Source organism: Dermacentor albipictus, chromosome 7 (assembly GCF_038994185.2).
Source record: "Dermacentor albipictus isolate Rhodes 1998 colony chromosome 7, USDA_Dalb.pri_finalv2, whole genome shotgun sequence".
Taxonomy (NCBI): domain Eukaryota; kingdom Metazoa; phylum Arthropoda; class Arachnida; order Ixodida; family Ixodidae; genus Dermacentor; species Dermacentor albipictus.
The window spans coordinates 20,892,347-20,908,068 of NC_091827.1; the positions used below are offsets into that span (position 1 = coordinate 20,892,347).

General features: G+C 44.1%; 1 long non-coding RNA gene across 1 annotated transcript; it reads left to right on the forward strand.

Moving 5' to 3' along the window:
• The first annotated feature begins 779 nt into the window (after positions 1-779).
• Positions 780-11,538, forward strand: LOC139047732 (uncharacterized). The gene is made up of 7 exons (XR_011507337.1): positions 780-1,231; positions 1,320-1,388; positions 1,518-1,635; positions 2,141-2,410; positions 3,081-3,216; positions 5,497-5,597; positions 10,655-11,538. It is a non-coding gene; the product is annotated as an uncharacterized lncRNA (long non-coding RNA).
• The last annotated feature ends 4,184 nt before the right edge of the window (positions 11,539-15,722 follow it).

A 15,722-nucleotide genomic window follows, 5' to 3' on the forward strand; every position in this document is an offset into this window, starting at 1 on the left:
GCGTGGGCTACAGTACTTGTATGTACATGCAGATCATTGCGATATACTGGCACGTACCCACGCTGGGGGACTGGCCAAGATTCAGGTAGGTCAAAGTGACGTATGTACAACATGCACCAACTGACGGATAACACAGCCAACTGGCTCGCGCAATGACTGCGATTCGATCACGCAACCATGCACTCGAATTTTCGCGGCATCAAAGGACCAAGGTTGTCAAGCGTGATATGCCAAGCCTGCTCGGCTGGCGCGCGCTTAAATCTCGGAGGCTATGGTGAAGTAACCACTATGGTGGTTACTTCACGTCACTTTTACAGTTCCCGCGAGGCGGCTATCAGTTCGGCATGTAATGCGACATTCCCATGGTTACAAGAACGTTTATAGTAGTGTAATATATCGTTTAGAGGTACATTTTCGTGTTATATCCTTTTTCGCAGTGCTTGAGAGTTAGAGGAAAAACACTTTAATGAAAAGTCGCAGTATGCAATATGCCGTAAATCACACCGTATACATTTTTAACCAGTCATATAGTGGCACCCATCTTAGGCATCAAAATATTATTTCGAATAAGACAGTTTGATGTTCTATAAAATAGCCCGATGATTACGTAGCAATTTGTTATAATTTTTACTGTGGTACTCAACCAATCATAATGAAAAGATCAACGAATTGCATTATATGACAGAATAAAATGCTGCTTGCTACTTCTATTTGATTCTTAGAAAAAAAAAATATATATTTTTGACGTTACTCTTTGCCCCCTTGACGCTCTCGCCATCTCTCGCGCTTCAGCGGTTTCGTTATCGCGTAGTGCTGCGCAGTTGGTTTATCCGGCTCGCGAAACTCGCAGAAACTGTGCTTTATTCTATGCTGCAAACAGCAGAGAATGCCACGTCCATGTGATGTCGCCGGATGTCCAAACGGTCGAAGGAATGGTCCAGGCCGCTTGGCCAAGAGCACTTGCAGCGGCGAATCCAACGTGACTTACCACAGTGTACCAAGAAGTGAACCTCTGCGTTCGAAGTGGCTAAGTGCCGTCCCTCTGCGACAGTGGGATGGTAAAAAGCCGAAAAATTTCGTAGTATGCTCGCTGCACTTTCGCCCAGAGGATTACGAATGCAATGGTAACGTGAGCAAGTTGTGTGGAGTGCCTTTCCGAGCACTGCTTTCCCGTCGCGCTGTTCCGTCGGTCGTGCCCGAAATAAATTTACCGAAGGATGATAAAGCTGCGGTGAGTGCGGCATTTGGTTTTCAAGAAGGAAAGACCTATAAATGTGCGAATACGTACAGCTGTGACATCGAGTTGCTTTTGTTTTCAGGCCGAACTTGCCGAAATGGAAACCAGCGATTCGATGACCGACACCTCCAACCAGAGCGACGTGACCGAGGTACAGTACGTTAAGTGTGCGAAAACTGGCTATTTGTGTCGCTCAGAAACTGTACTGACAGACAGAAGTCGCTGCATAAATTGGATGCGCGCCTGACGCACAGCTTCACAAGTTGTTGGTTATTTTTAGGCGACCCGGGACGTGGGAACACAGGCCAGCCTTTCGTCGGACAGTACTGCCGCAAAAAGTGGAAGTAGCTTTCGAAATGCTAAATATGCGCAAGTTCGTCTGCGCGGCATTAGCATTGGTGAGTGGGCTTGTGATAATCGCACTTTCCGAACTGGGCTTATCAGGCTACGATATACAATACCTTTCTCTCTTTCTCTTACTTTCTGTTTGCATTTGTTCATGTTCGTATGTGCACACCGACGCTAAATATTAATTCACGAGATACAGTATTTTTTTTGTTGTATTTGTTGCTGACCAGAGAAGAACCGAGGAGTATCACATAAATGACAAAAGTGTAATGCCATTGTGATTGGTCAGTTTAATGAAGCAAGTGTATTTCATATAACTGTTGTGTTACTTCATAGCTGGTATTTTTTTTTATTGGCATAAGCGCCTACTTTTGCGACATATTTACTTTGATCACAGGCAATTTCATTCCCATCTTTGGACATTTGGCTCTTTGGCCATTTCTGGCCCTTGCGCCAAGAAACAATATCCATCATCCCAATTACAGTAGTGTTTAAAATTATTCTCATTTTTAATGGTCCCTTGATTAGCGTTTTGCAATGCGATTCTTATTGCAGGAGTTCAAGTTAACACAACAATGAAGAAAACAAAGGAAAAGGGAACGCAGGTTTTATAGGAGAAGGAAGCACATGATGTCAGCTCTGGTCAAGAGGCATTATGGTGCAAAGAGCTGAAGGAGCCAAGCAACGGCGACAGACATCTAGAGAGGAGGCCAGCTTCCTCATCTCGCATAATGCCCCACCGGTAGCATGCAAAGATGACAGGCATGACATGAGGCGTGAGCCAGACAACGTGACTCGTACCGTGATTGCAACATTTGCTGATGAGTAAGTAGATATATTTCACATTGTACAGCATAAGAAACCATGCTCAAAACTGGTGATGCGCACTAAAGACCAGCGCGTGAACTTTTTGAAAGCAAAGTAACTTCATTGGAAAATTTCCAAGCATGTGCATAGTTTTTCACATAGAATGATTTTGAACTAGCTATCAAGTACGGATGTCAACGGTGTCACTGCTGGAACTGCGCACCTACACTTGCATAACACTTGTTTTGGTGAGTCCTACAGTCCCGAGTAAGGGGGCCCAGCTGAGTGGAACTATGGTCGAGTTCAAGTCCATGTAAATTTGACTGACTAGCCTGTCACAATCTGATGTACCTTGTGTCCACATACAAGTCTCGTTATATTTTTAAGTCTGTGTTATCAAGGTTTGCCTCCCTTTTTCCTGTCGTTTCGTCATGTGATAGATGGGTTCATGTATTTTTGGTTTGTATTCAAACAAGTGTTTTCTGTAAACAAACTATAGCTGAAGTTCAGTGCTTATCCTGTGTAGTTCTTTGTCATCGTTGTTCGAGCTCCCCCCTACCATGCATCAACGCAAACATGCCCAATTTTCTATTCGTTTCAGCAACAGCTTATGTGCTCGTCCCGAGTCACACTGTTATGTTTTGAATAAGTGACAAGCACAATGATTACCAAGGCAAATTCTTTACAGGTCTGGGATGAGCACCAGGGATCACTGCTGACATGGGTCAGTGATACGACCCTGCAGCTTTATGGAGAGGGTCACTGTGATGCGGCAAGTCACAGTGCTAAGATCCTCACACACGGAGCAACTTCAAGTGAAGGAGGTAAATCAAGCAAGAAGCAGTTAAGATGTATTCTTACCCAGCCTTATTATGGAAGCAACATTCACCTTTGCCAACTAAAGTATGCCATGCAACCTGAGCAGCTCAGTGACTCATTGCAGTAAAGAGGGGGACTTTTTTTTTTTTCACCCTTTCTAAACTGTTTGTTGCCAAAAAAAAATATTTTTGTGTATATAAATACCAGCAGTGTTGTTGGTGCATTCCTGTTTTGAATAGTGAAGAAGCACAGGTGAGAGCTCCCAAATGGAAAAACAGGGCCTCGTAAGAGGTCTCGCATTTCTTTGAGCAAGGCACGACTGTGAGCTCATTGACAACAGACTGCCACTCGGGCATTAAGAAATACATCTTGCTCCAATGTCCAGAGATCCTTCACTACTTTGATGTGTGGCATGCTACGAAAGGTACAAAGAAATTCCTGTTGCTGACCTACAATAGATGGCCCAGCTGTGTGCAATCTAGTGCTCTTACTAAAAGTGACATGTAACTGTATAAGTGACATTTAACTGTATTATGGATTGTTCATTCAATAAGTACGCAGCACCAAGGAAACTGTAAATTGGTGCTAAAATCAATGCGCAACACAAGACAACATGAGCTAAATCTTTAACGCGAGTAGCATTGTTTAACAACTTCACGCACTTCTGGGGGATTATGTTTCTGCCTGTCGGTCAGGCTGCTTGTCTGTTTCCCCATCAACTTATGTCACTGGGTAGTCCATGATGTAATGGGTAGGGCATTGAACTGACGTGGTGACGAAATGGTCTAAAATCAACCATTGGATTAGCTCGGATCACTAAGTGTATGCCATGTGGTATGTACCACATGAACTTCTTTAAACCACATGAACCTCTTTAATGAACCTCTTTGATGCCAAGTTGGGTAGCTGGGTACGTGCCACTAGGTATGTGCTGCTCTCCAACGGCAAAAAAATATTCGTCAAAAATTTATCCAATGCCAGACAGAGTAAGAACCTGCAACATATATACAAGGTGATAATTTTAAAATTTTATGCAATTTTTAAAAATCACCTGTGGCAGATAGCATAATTCTAGTCCTTGAAGTGGAATATGCAAAGAGGCAGACGTTTCTTGCTCGAGAAATTGAAAACGTCAACTAATTGATGAAATTGGTGTATGATGAATGGATTGATGAAATGATGATAATTGATGGAATTAACTTCTTAATTAGTTACTTTAGGGCACATATTGCAATTTAAAGTTTGTATAACCACTTGGAAATAATTTTGAAGATGGCTGAGGTTCTGAGATATGTGCCATCCAACTAGCGCTAAAAATGCACTGCTGTTCCACTTCTTTAACAAAACGCTCTATGAAGCTTTGAAGCAGAAAAGTAATTGGAAGGCTCGTGTAATTTGTCGTACACTTTGGCAATGAATATCTCGAAATTGGTGTCATCCTGAAAATTCATACTAAATGGATATGCCTTGCCAACTCACCGGCTACAATTTATAAATTACTAAATTACAGTATGTGCCGTGAATTAATCGGGAAGTTATTTGGTGGTTGCTCTAATTTCTCCTGCAAGAAACATCCATCTCTTTGAATAACCCAGCTCAAGGACTAGTTATGCTATCTGCCACAGGCAATCTTTAAAAAATGATAAAATTTATAAACCGGCAACACACTCACACACACACACATGCAGAGAGAGAGGGGGGGGGTCACAAGAAAAATTTATTGAAAACCCTGATGATCGGATGATGATGATGATGGTGTGTGTGTGTGTGTGTGTGTGTGTGTGTGTGTGTGTGTGTGTGTGTGTGTGGTGTGTGTGTGTGTGTAGGGGTCGTGTAAGTTTTCAAAATTTTTAAAGATCGCCTGTTGTAAATAACATAATTCCAGACCCTAAGCTGGATTATTCAGAGAGGCAGACATTACTTGCATGAGAAATCTAACCACGTATTCAGCTGGTCAGAAAATTCACAAATTAATTTCTTTATTAATTACCTTATGGCACATATTGCAATTCACGAAGTTTAGCCAGCAAGTTGGCAAGGCATATCCATCTCGAATGCATTTTCAGAATTACACCAGTTTTTAGATATTCATTTCCAAAGTGTGCGGCAAATTACATGAGCCCTTCAGTTCAACGACAAGAATTATGCTATCTGCCACAGGTGATTTATTAATATTTCGAACAGCTTAAAGATGATCACCCCATATATGCCATTGTTAACAAAAATTGAGCCCCTCTGTCTGCCCTCTTTCCTCGCGTCTTTACAACATCCTTTCTTCATTTCAGGCTCACGGCTCCAGAAAAAAGACAGCATGCTGCTAAACTTGCTGGTGAATGGAGAAGACGCCTGCCATGGATACCTGTGCTAAACCTTGCGCTATGTCAAGGTCAGTCCTCGACTGCTTGGAGATGGTTCCGCATTCAGTTACCACATTCAGTAACTTGGGTCTTTTCCAGCTGCCTGGCTGTTCATGAAGTGTGTGCATAGTAGTGTTTGAAAAAGTGGAAGGTAACCATTAACAGTCATTGAGCGGTGCACAGTTCACGCAAAGTCCAATCATGAGCATTGCCTACGGAAACATTTGTTCTATCTTATGACTGAGGTTGTTATGTTGTGCAAAGGGGCTTAGTGAGGATGCAAGCTTAGCGCAGTCATTGACTTGGGCTGTCGGAGTCTGTGTCATATGCCTTGATGGGTTTGCAGGATGCGCTTCCTCTTTGCAGCTCACAAAATATCGTATGGCTGGGTTCGTCGACTCTGACAGGGCACACAGAAGGTCCCAAAGCCAGATAGACAACAAACACAGGTTCATTTACATATGGTACACCGTAGTACAACAGTCACGGCTTGTGGGCAAAGGTTCTTAAAAGACAAGTTGAGTGCTTGTGGCTGCTGTGCTAGGTTAAAGGTGCAACCACATGCACGCAATTATCGGATGATGGCGACGAGTGACAGGTTTTTGTAGCGGAGGGTGATCTGTTGCGTGTCCCACTGCTGATTTTTGGCCAGCCAGAAAAAATCACCTGTCGCCAGGAAGTTCGTGCGGCAGCTTTCGCAGGTTACCGAGTGATTGCACAACATGGTAGCTATCAGTTCACCCGCTTCAATCTGAATTCACTCTTGTTACTGGCTCTCCACAATGATAGCATAAAGACATTCAACAAGAGTGGACATTCCCATAGAGCCCAGCAGCCGAATTGACTGCAGAGCACCAAGTGGATGGGATTAACATCTTCCGGTTTTGGTTTCAGGCGCGCACGTTTTGAATGCCAGCTAGCACGCCTTGCGCCGGCTGCGTTATTTAGTGCAGCATTTCTTCTTTTTCTTTCTTTCTTGCATTTTTTTTTGCTTGTGCTGATCAGTTACGCGAGTTCTTAGCACGTAATCGTTTTATTTAGTACAAATGATTGTGCGTGATCTTCACTAGCCTCCATAGGATCTGTGCCACATGCAATTTCATAAGGCAGATGCAAGACACATTCTAAATGAGGAAGTGTTTATTTTACTCTATATAAATGCTCGTTCCGGGCTTTTTGTGCGTTTATCCACATTGTGGCACCAAGTGAGCAGTAGTAGTTCTCATATGAAGCTCCACTGGATGGCATGAGCTGAAAAAAATTGCAAGCATATTTCATTTTGGTGTTTAGACCTTTTAGGAATAGTGCATGTAGAGGCGTGCATGTAGAGGCGAAGCATGCGAAAGTCCTTAATGGGCGACATTTACAAACGAAAGCAATTTGGCTCTACTTGCACATGGCGTAGAAAATACCTGACTCATCCCAAATAATACCACAAAATATGAAAACATCTCATTTGCAAGCATTCCCTATTCCCGCTCATTATTTCCTGCACTTTAGGAGCACAAATACATGGGTGACTGCACGTTTCCAAAACAACTTGGCCTCAGCCGATGCGATGGTAAGGTAAGCTACATACACAGAAGTGGCCACAGCACAGGCTCCCAGCCAGACCATGCTAGACGCTGGCAAAATTCTTTCTGCTCGCACTCAAGACAAATGCGAGGGTGCAAAGCCTGCTTTCAGTCGTTCAGAAGACAGAATTTTCAAGTTCTTCATTTTTGAGCTCCTTGGCATTATCTTTTGCGCGTTCTGCTGGCACAAGCAACCCACTCCAGTGTTATCACTCCTGGCAATCGCTTGTCGCGTCTTCAAAAGCATGAGTACCGAAAGAAGGTATATGTTGTTGCGGGCCAGAAGAAGTGTCACAAACTTGCCCCACTGAGATTCAGTACACACCAAACTTTCTGACCACGACCAAGCTGCTTTTCGCTAGCTATGTCGCAATGCCAGGTACGGTTAGCGTACCTTGAATGTATCCCAATATTGAACTAACAAAATTACAATAATGTTGGGAGTCAGAGAATGCATCACGAACTTGTCCATGCAAGATTCAGTACACACCAAACTTACTTTCTCACCACGACCAAGCTACTCTTCACTAACTGCGTTACAACGCCAGGCATGGTGAGCGTACCTTAAAAGTATCCCAAAAAGTAAATAACGAAATTGCAATAAACTTGGGGGTCAGAGAATGCGCGGCGAACTTGTCCCAGCAAGATTCATTACATGCCGAACTTATTTTCTCACCACGCCCTAGCTGCTTTTCGCTAACTGCGTCGCAACACCAGGTGCGTCAAAATTCCAAAAAGTAACAAAATTACAATAACGTTCGACTTCAGAGAAAGCACCAAAACTTGTCCCAGTAAAATTCAGTACACGCGTGAAACTAAACTTCGTGACAAAGCCGGGTGCGGCGAGCATGCCCATAAACTACTGGAAAAAGTTAAAATAATGCTGGGGTTCATAGAAAGCGTCGTAAACATCTCCCAGTACGAGTCATTAACTAAAATTAACTACGTCAGGATGGCCGAGCTGTTTTTCGCTAACTGCGTCACAAGTCCTGCTTCCGTGCCGTAAAAGCCAAAATTGCTTGAAATGCGTCACAGACTGTCAGACAAAATTTCTCACCTTGCTGTAGTCTACTAGTGCAATGGTGCTGTGTTGAAGTTCAGAAGGGATGCAAGGGGGAATACGCCGGGAACCTAACAAACACGCTACATCCAAAAGAGACTGCTTGCCGAACAGGTAAACTTCACATGCGCAACCGGCCTCGCTGACTTCGCTGGTGTGTGTAGCGCATGATGCATGCATCTGGCGCTGCTGGTGTGCTGTTAGCTTGTTGCTAGGTAAAGCAAGAAAAGTAAGTTGCAAAGTATAAGTTCGTTCATACACAAAACATTTAAGTTCTAGTTAAGTTCTTAATTGAAAATGATGGCCCCGGGAAAACGTCTGTAACGGGAACGTATCAACGACGTTCTACAGTATTGGTTAAAATGTTGGTCTTGTCGCACGTTTGCAATTATTTTATAGATGTTCGATTTTATTTATTCATACAACAGTGTAAATCTGTCGCTACTTTTTTTCGCAATGTCGCATCCATGTGGATGCTTCATGCTGTGACAGCGTGGTGAGGTCTGCTTGTTGCGTCGCTTCAATACTGCATGCATGTGGTTGCCGTTCAATTGGGTCGCAGTCCACCAAGCTCAAGAAGTTGCAAGAGCAAAGGCCCCTCACTAACATGTAGTGGGTCTGTAAAAAAATCTGCCACAATAAGGAAGCGCTTGGTGATTCAAAGCTCGGGGTTAAGAGGGTGTCCAGTGGGCCGATCCGAGAGAGGCCAATTAGTGTGCATTGCAGTGACTTGCAGGGGCGATCCTAAAGGGTTTTGGGGCACCAATATTTCCTCCTGCTACTTTCAAAATGCTTTTTTCCTTGCAGTGCTGTTTCATGTTGCAGGGCATATTACTTTCGAGATTCAGATCGTGTGGAATTGCGTACTTACAAAATGTGCAAATCCATGTCTAGACCAATCCAACAATGTGCAGAACGTAGGTTGGAGTGACTGCTGGGATTAAGGGGCAAGGTTTATGCACAAGTGTTTCACAAATATTGCACAGATGCACTTCTGGGATTTTGCCTCTTACGGTGTTTTGAGATCTATCATACGAAAGCAACATTTTAATCCTTCCAACTTACAGCATTCTTTTCACTCAGTCTCCATCGTTGTCTGTTCCTTTTTTTTTTCGCACTGCCACATAAGTTGCAATGAACCAACTAGCCAAGCAAGGAACCATTATAATCCTCCATAGTCACTCTTCTTTTCGCATTTGTAAGCCTTTTTCAACAAATGTTGGCTGTAAACCGTACCTGTAGCGTCAAGCGATTGCGACGGAATTGTGCTCCTACCATCTCTAGAGTTTCTGGTCAACGTGCATGGTTCTTGTTACGGGAGACTTTCGTTAATTCGACTCTGCTTAATTAGGTTTCTTTTGGTTAATTTGATCCTGGCCGGCACCTGTGCATTTCTGTGGGCCCGAATCCTCATTATTTTGATCCTAAAATTGGCCTTTGCCGCATAATTCGAACTTGACCAGTCAGCATGCACGCGCCAGACCCCTATAGTGACCTCGATAGCGACCCCTTTAGTGGCAGCGTCTGTCCCGGCGGAGCTTAGGGGACGGTGAAGGTGTTGAAACTGCGTCATCCCTCGTCGAAAACGCCTGTTTTTGGCCCGCCTGAGAAAGATTGCTCAGCATGTCTGATAACTGCTTTTTACCTGATTATAACGCGTGCATTCTCCTTTTTAAATAAAATTTGGCGGAAAATCGCCTACGTGGTGCAGTCGGACACGAACCCAAAACAGCCTTTGCCATGGTTGTATGCTTTACCGCATAACAATTAAGTATTGCGGCGGAGCTGACTAAAAAACGCGTGGCGAAGCTGGCTATAAGAAATTGGCCGCCTGTGTGCAACAATTTTTCTCTCTAAAAAGTCAGACAAGTGTTAGATTTGTACTTTGTGTAGGTGCAGTAATATCGTTCCTATGCTAGTTTTCTACTTCGGTCACACAGAAATTGGGCACATGTGTAATTAGGGGGCGCATTCAAATAGAGCAAATACTGCCAGATGTGAAGCAGCAGTGTGTTCCGGCGCTTTTCTTGCATATTGTTTAATTTGACCCTCCGGATAATTCGATCGATTTTGCCGGTCCCATCAATTCGAATTAATGGAAAGTTGGGAATTTAGTACCCCCATGTTCTATATATATATTTCGAATTGGCAGAAAACTTGCTATCTACAGGTGTGCAAAAAAGAAAATATTATTTTTGGATTGGTCTTTTGGATTTTTGGCCGGCACTTAAACAGTTAAGACGAGAGATGGTACTATGTACAGTAGTGGCTGCATAAGTACGCAATCCAATCTTGCAGTGTGGCTCAAGTCAGCTACCCACTGCAGTCAGGTCAAGCCTTTTCAGCTCTGCAGCACACTGCTTCATTTCATTGCTCGAGACAGGAGTGACATGCTCTCAACTCTGAATTTTGTCGGATTGAACATGTCGGCCACATTGTTTCGCTTGTGCAGAGGTGCCCACCGTCGTCTCCACACCCTGCACCTTTCCTGCTTGAAGAGCCAATCTCAACGCTGCGGGACCTGAACCAGCTGGACGCTGAGGTCAATGCCCCCAATCAAGGACTTGCTCCGTGCTCTAGGCCAGTCGGTGCGAGACAGTGGCCTACACACCCAGCTCTCTCGCCCCTTTCCCTCCCTCTATCCACCTTCCTTTCTGCCCAGGGACAGATAGAGGGGTGTTGTCTTGAAAAGGGGGGGGGGGGGGAGTGTTGTTGTTTATGATAATAATGGTCTTTAATTTCGCAAAAAACTTGCACAATTGACACAGCTTTTCGAAGTGAGGAAAATAATGCAGTTTTTCTTTTTTTTCTATTTCGCGAGTACGGTCTCAAACAAATTCAGTAATTGTCAGTCCCAACAATGCAGCTGTACATTCTATTAGCAACAATTTTGAATGGCTAGTTAGTCCATAATTCGGACGAAAGAGGTGGGGGCGAGTCACTGTAAATCAACCAGCTCTCGATACCTGTCGGATTTCAGAGAACCAAGCCACTTATTCAATAATGTTTTTCTCTTGTGTAACAGGTACCTGCCGGTCGCGCACCTTGTGAGGGGAAGTGCATGGCTGTGGTGCGGGCTCATGTCAGATATTTGCGAATGCACCTGGGAGGCGGGAACAGCTAAGGGAAGTTGTGTGTCCACTTTAAAGAAATGCCTCGACACTGGCCCGTGAACGAAGCTGGGGCCTGAAAATTTCTGGAACCTCATTCTATTTACATTAATCGGCTCAATGGTTGATTGCATGCGCTCATAAGCTGCGCCTGCTTAGGAGGCGGTATATCTCTGCGCAAGTTGCGTGAATAGTCACTGTAATAAATACTGTTGGTTATTGTCAATAGTCTTCCTTCTCTTCTCTCTCCTGGCTCTCTGTACTCACACCTATTATGCTCCCTTTATATCATAATAATATGACATAATATAATAATTTATTTCTCATATCAGTGCATGTATAGTTGATGGAGGTGGCAGGAATAAATAGGGCGAACCACTGGACAACGTTCCTACCTCCTGTGCACTAGGCAGGGAGGTGCAGTGGCCAAGACAGGCATAGAATGATGAATTCACAATGAGATGCAACTTTTCCAACATATTCTTAAAAACTATGCGAGTCACGTTCTGTAGCATAAGTGAAAACAATAACATCACCTAGTTTACATGTTCATTGTGACATACAGTACGACATGATAGAGAATGACCAGAGTAGCCTATGTTGCCACCACCTGTACAATGACAGCCTACTGTGACGTCGTAAGGCCAGGGCTACGTCGGCGTATGAATTTCAACTTGAACTTGTGTAGCTGTTGTGATGTTATTTCATTAGGCATAAACCAACCAACCTGATGAGGCATAAATTGCAGTTAAGTATAAAGGCATAAACCAACCAACCTGATGAGGCATAAATTGCAGTTAAGTATAACTGGTGTGAAAGGATTGGCATTTCCTTGACAAAAAATTCAGACTGGCTTCAGGATGTCTGGATAAACCTCCTGGATCCATGCCTTTCTGCCCATTCCTCGGCTGTCCTGCCTTCTTACATTATGCCCCATAACTGAGGCCATAACTGTCACTGGGATGACGCTGCTTGTGTTTTTCTCATGTGAGGCAACAATACCGTTAACTGCCTAACTGCGATTGCCAGGCACCAGAGAACCATCTTGACCCAAAAGTATTGTGTGCTGCATTCTTTGTCAAGAATAAATAAGTGTACTGCAAAATATTCTTGCCAAGTGCGTGCGTGCACATTCCACCTAGCATGTTGATTAGAAAAATGAAGCTTCACTACTTGTGAATGTGCTCTTAAAAGCTGTTGCACCTATGCATGATTACATTTATTGTGACAGGTGTGCTCACACTCGCAAGAATATTGAGAGTTTAGGACATTTGTTCCACAGTAGCCATTTGCGACATGAAACCAAAGCATCCTCTGCGTTTATTTTTAGAGCTGTGACAAAAATGACAATACTGCTCCCCTGAAGCGCTTAGTGCAAAACAACAAACAGGTCTTTTCTTTTTTTTTTTGGAAGTGGGGCGGGGGGGGGGGGTGAGGTTGAAGTTTGCAGAGGACTTGGATGACAATGATTACGTTGCGACACTGATTTCATCCAGATTGGTGACCTCGGAAGGCTGCTTTGTGAGCCACTTCTCTTTGCTTTGAGCAGAGAGAGAGAGAGAGAGAAACAAGCTTTAATGATATATTGGAGATATTAGCCTGGGTGTCTGCATGACATGCTACTCCAAATGCTGGATGACGATTGATATATATACAGTGATAAGCACTTAACAGCATTTACAGTAACACACACTAGTGAACCCATCAGCAACAAGAAGTGTATGCTTGCATTTCTCCATCAGTTTCGCATCATTATGTTTCATTCAAGTATGAACGCTGCTACAGCGCAAGTCTTGTGCAGTGTTTGATGAAAAGCAGTGCTTGACTGTTTGACTTGGCAGTAGTAGTCTGCTGTACTTAAGTGGAACCTGTAGCTTGGGCCCAACTTTGATGCCTCCTATTCTAATAGTACATGTAAGACGCAGAAATGATTTTATGAGACTACCTCTGGACCGACCTAAATAAAATTGGTTGCATTTAACCTTTTGTTGTAAAGTACAATGTTAGAATGAAAAATATAAGTATCTTTTCGATTTAGCATGTGCTTGCTCAGTTCTTGGCTTCCAAAAGTGGTTCCGAGTTATAAATGTTCTCTTGTAATCTCTGTTGCATACCTTATTGCTTGTTGATGCTAATTTAGAAGCAGAATCGCATAGCTTTTATGGTAGTATGAACTAGTTTGTTCATGCCCATTAGTTCATTGCAGTACATGAGCGGCATTCACTTCTAAGCATTAAAGGGAGCGTCTCATCTGGACAGGTGAGGGAGGCAGGGCAGGTCGGTGTTGTCGCATGTCCTTTTATGTCATACATCTCTTCCACACAGGAATTTCGGCTTGTGTGTGTGTCTTTCCCTTCATTTTCTCGTTTATTCTATCTGGAGGCATGCTGATGCTATCCATTGTGTTGTTGACAATGGCCCAGCCATTTGGAGTTGCAGAAAGTTCCACTACCACCAGTAGAATTGGCAAATCGCATAATCTAAAGCGAGACGTTAACAAACAGTTGCTCATTGACATTTTTAGTGTGTGGCTGACATGAATAGATGTGTACAAATTTTCTTGCAAAAGTATTAGGTGTACAAAATATCATCAAGCGTGCAACGGTTGGAGTAAAGTATTCTATATGCCACGCTGTTTTGACAGCTTAACTTGCAATACATGTGCTGAGTGGTATTCATAGAAAGCTCATGCACAATTTCAATGTGCCACTCACTCATTGAGCATGGTAGTGCATTCGCACAGCACTAAACATATCTGGATGACATTTTGGAACCACCATAGCAGGGTTTAGTATTGCCATTGCAAGATAGCAACGTGCAGGAGCTGTGATGTTTTTTGTGCAGTGTAAGCTTTTAGCAGAAACTCGCCTCACCCCAACCTGAAGCATCGCCAGGCAGTCATCTGGCGACAACTGCAGACACACACTTTCCTCAATCCAGTGTGATTGTGGCACATTTTCCCCACACAATACCCAAGTGCTCTCGCTCATGTTGTGGGAGTGTCATGTTATAGCAGCTAAAATGGCAGTAGCTCCAGAGGCTCTTGTGTCGAATTGGGCCGCCACTTTGTGCAGCTCCAACCTGAAGACACAAGAGAGGGCAGTCCAGCAGGCCCGAGAGGTGGCGACGAGGCAAGGCCTCGAAGTCCCCTCATGGGAGACCTGAGCCCGGGTTGTTAAATTTTGCCGGGTTTTCTATAAAGTTGTTTCCATCCATCCATGAACGAAACAATTTGTTCCTCAATTTGTTCCTTCACTGTTCATCTAAATTGTGAAAACTCTTGTTTCTGTAATAATGGCCTAGTAGTAGAGAATCTGCCTTGCATGCGGGAAGTATACCGGGTTCAAATCCTGGTGCCACCAGAAACCCACCGGTTTTTCTAGTGGGTAGAGCTGTCCCCTGGCTTGGTGCTCGGCTACTTGCGGGGGTTTATCCTGAAAGGCAGTCTAGTAGAGATTACGTGCGTAGTCTCTGGGCATCTCTTGTCGAACCATCAATGGTTTGTTGGAGAGCATCTGCGGTGGCTGTGGGAAGCAGACCATAGCTTCCACCAGGTACCTACTGTTAGAGTAGATAAAAGTGCTCTTTCGGTCAGGTGCTCGGCCATTATGGGACCTCAACGCTTGGAACGGGGCGTTTTGTCCCCAACCCGAGGGCGGCCCCACCTAGTAAGTGCATTGGGATGCCACGTGGGAAATGGCTGCTATGACTAACAAATTGTACGTGAAGAAACTGCACACGAGTCTGAAGTAGTCCAAGTCTAGTGGCGTGACGAGTTGTTGAAGGTGGCAGCTTTGCTAAATATAATGGCAACTATGAGAAAAGCTCACTGTGACAATTCCAATGTCGCATCAATACCGTTGCCTAAAAGATGGGCAGGTGAAGATGAAGCAGCACCACCAGCAGCACGACAGCTAAAGTGATGGTGGTGTGGATGTGCCTGTTTTTTGAGAAAGCCACTCTAGAGCAGCTAATACGTTACGATCGCCCCTGCTTCAAGGGTAAATCTGGACAAAGGTGTTGGGTGAGTGGCGGAACGAGTACTGGATGACCTCGTTTTCAAGCTTGTCGAGCACGAACTTGGCACGGTTAGTTTGCCGTCGTACGCAAAGACCTACAAAAAACATTCCAGGGTTTATTTCGCCCATTCTTTGTGCCTACTCATACAGCTTCCCAGCAGCGCACCCTATACTGACAAGCAAGAAAAAATGTCCTACCCCATTTGTTTCGCTGCCCGGCTGCGGTACAGTTCTATCCTCAATGTATGCAACCTTAAGCTTGTACTTTCCAGACTCCTACAGCCCAGCTTGACTAAGCGCCATCACTGCTCACACTTACTAGGAATTACTCGTTAAAGGGAAACAATTGCAAACCCCTATCCCAATCATGAAAAAAGATCGATGGGTTACA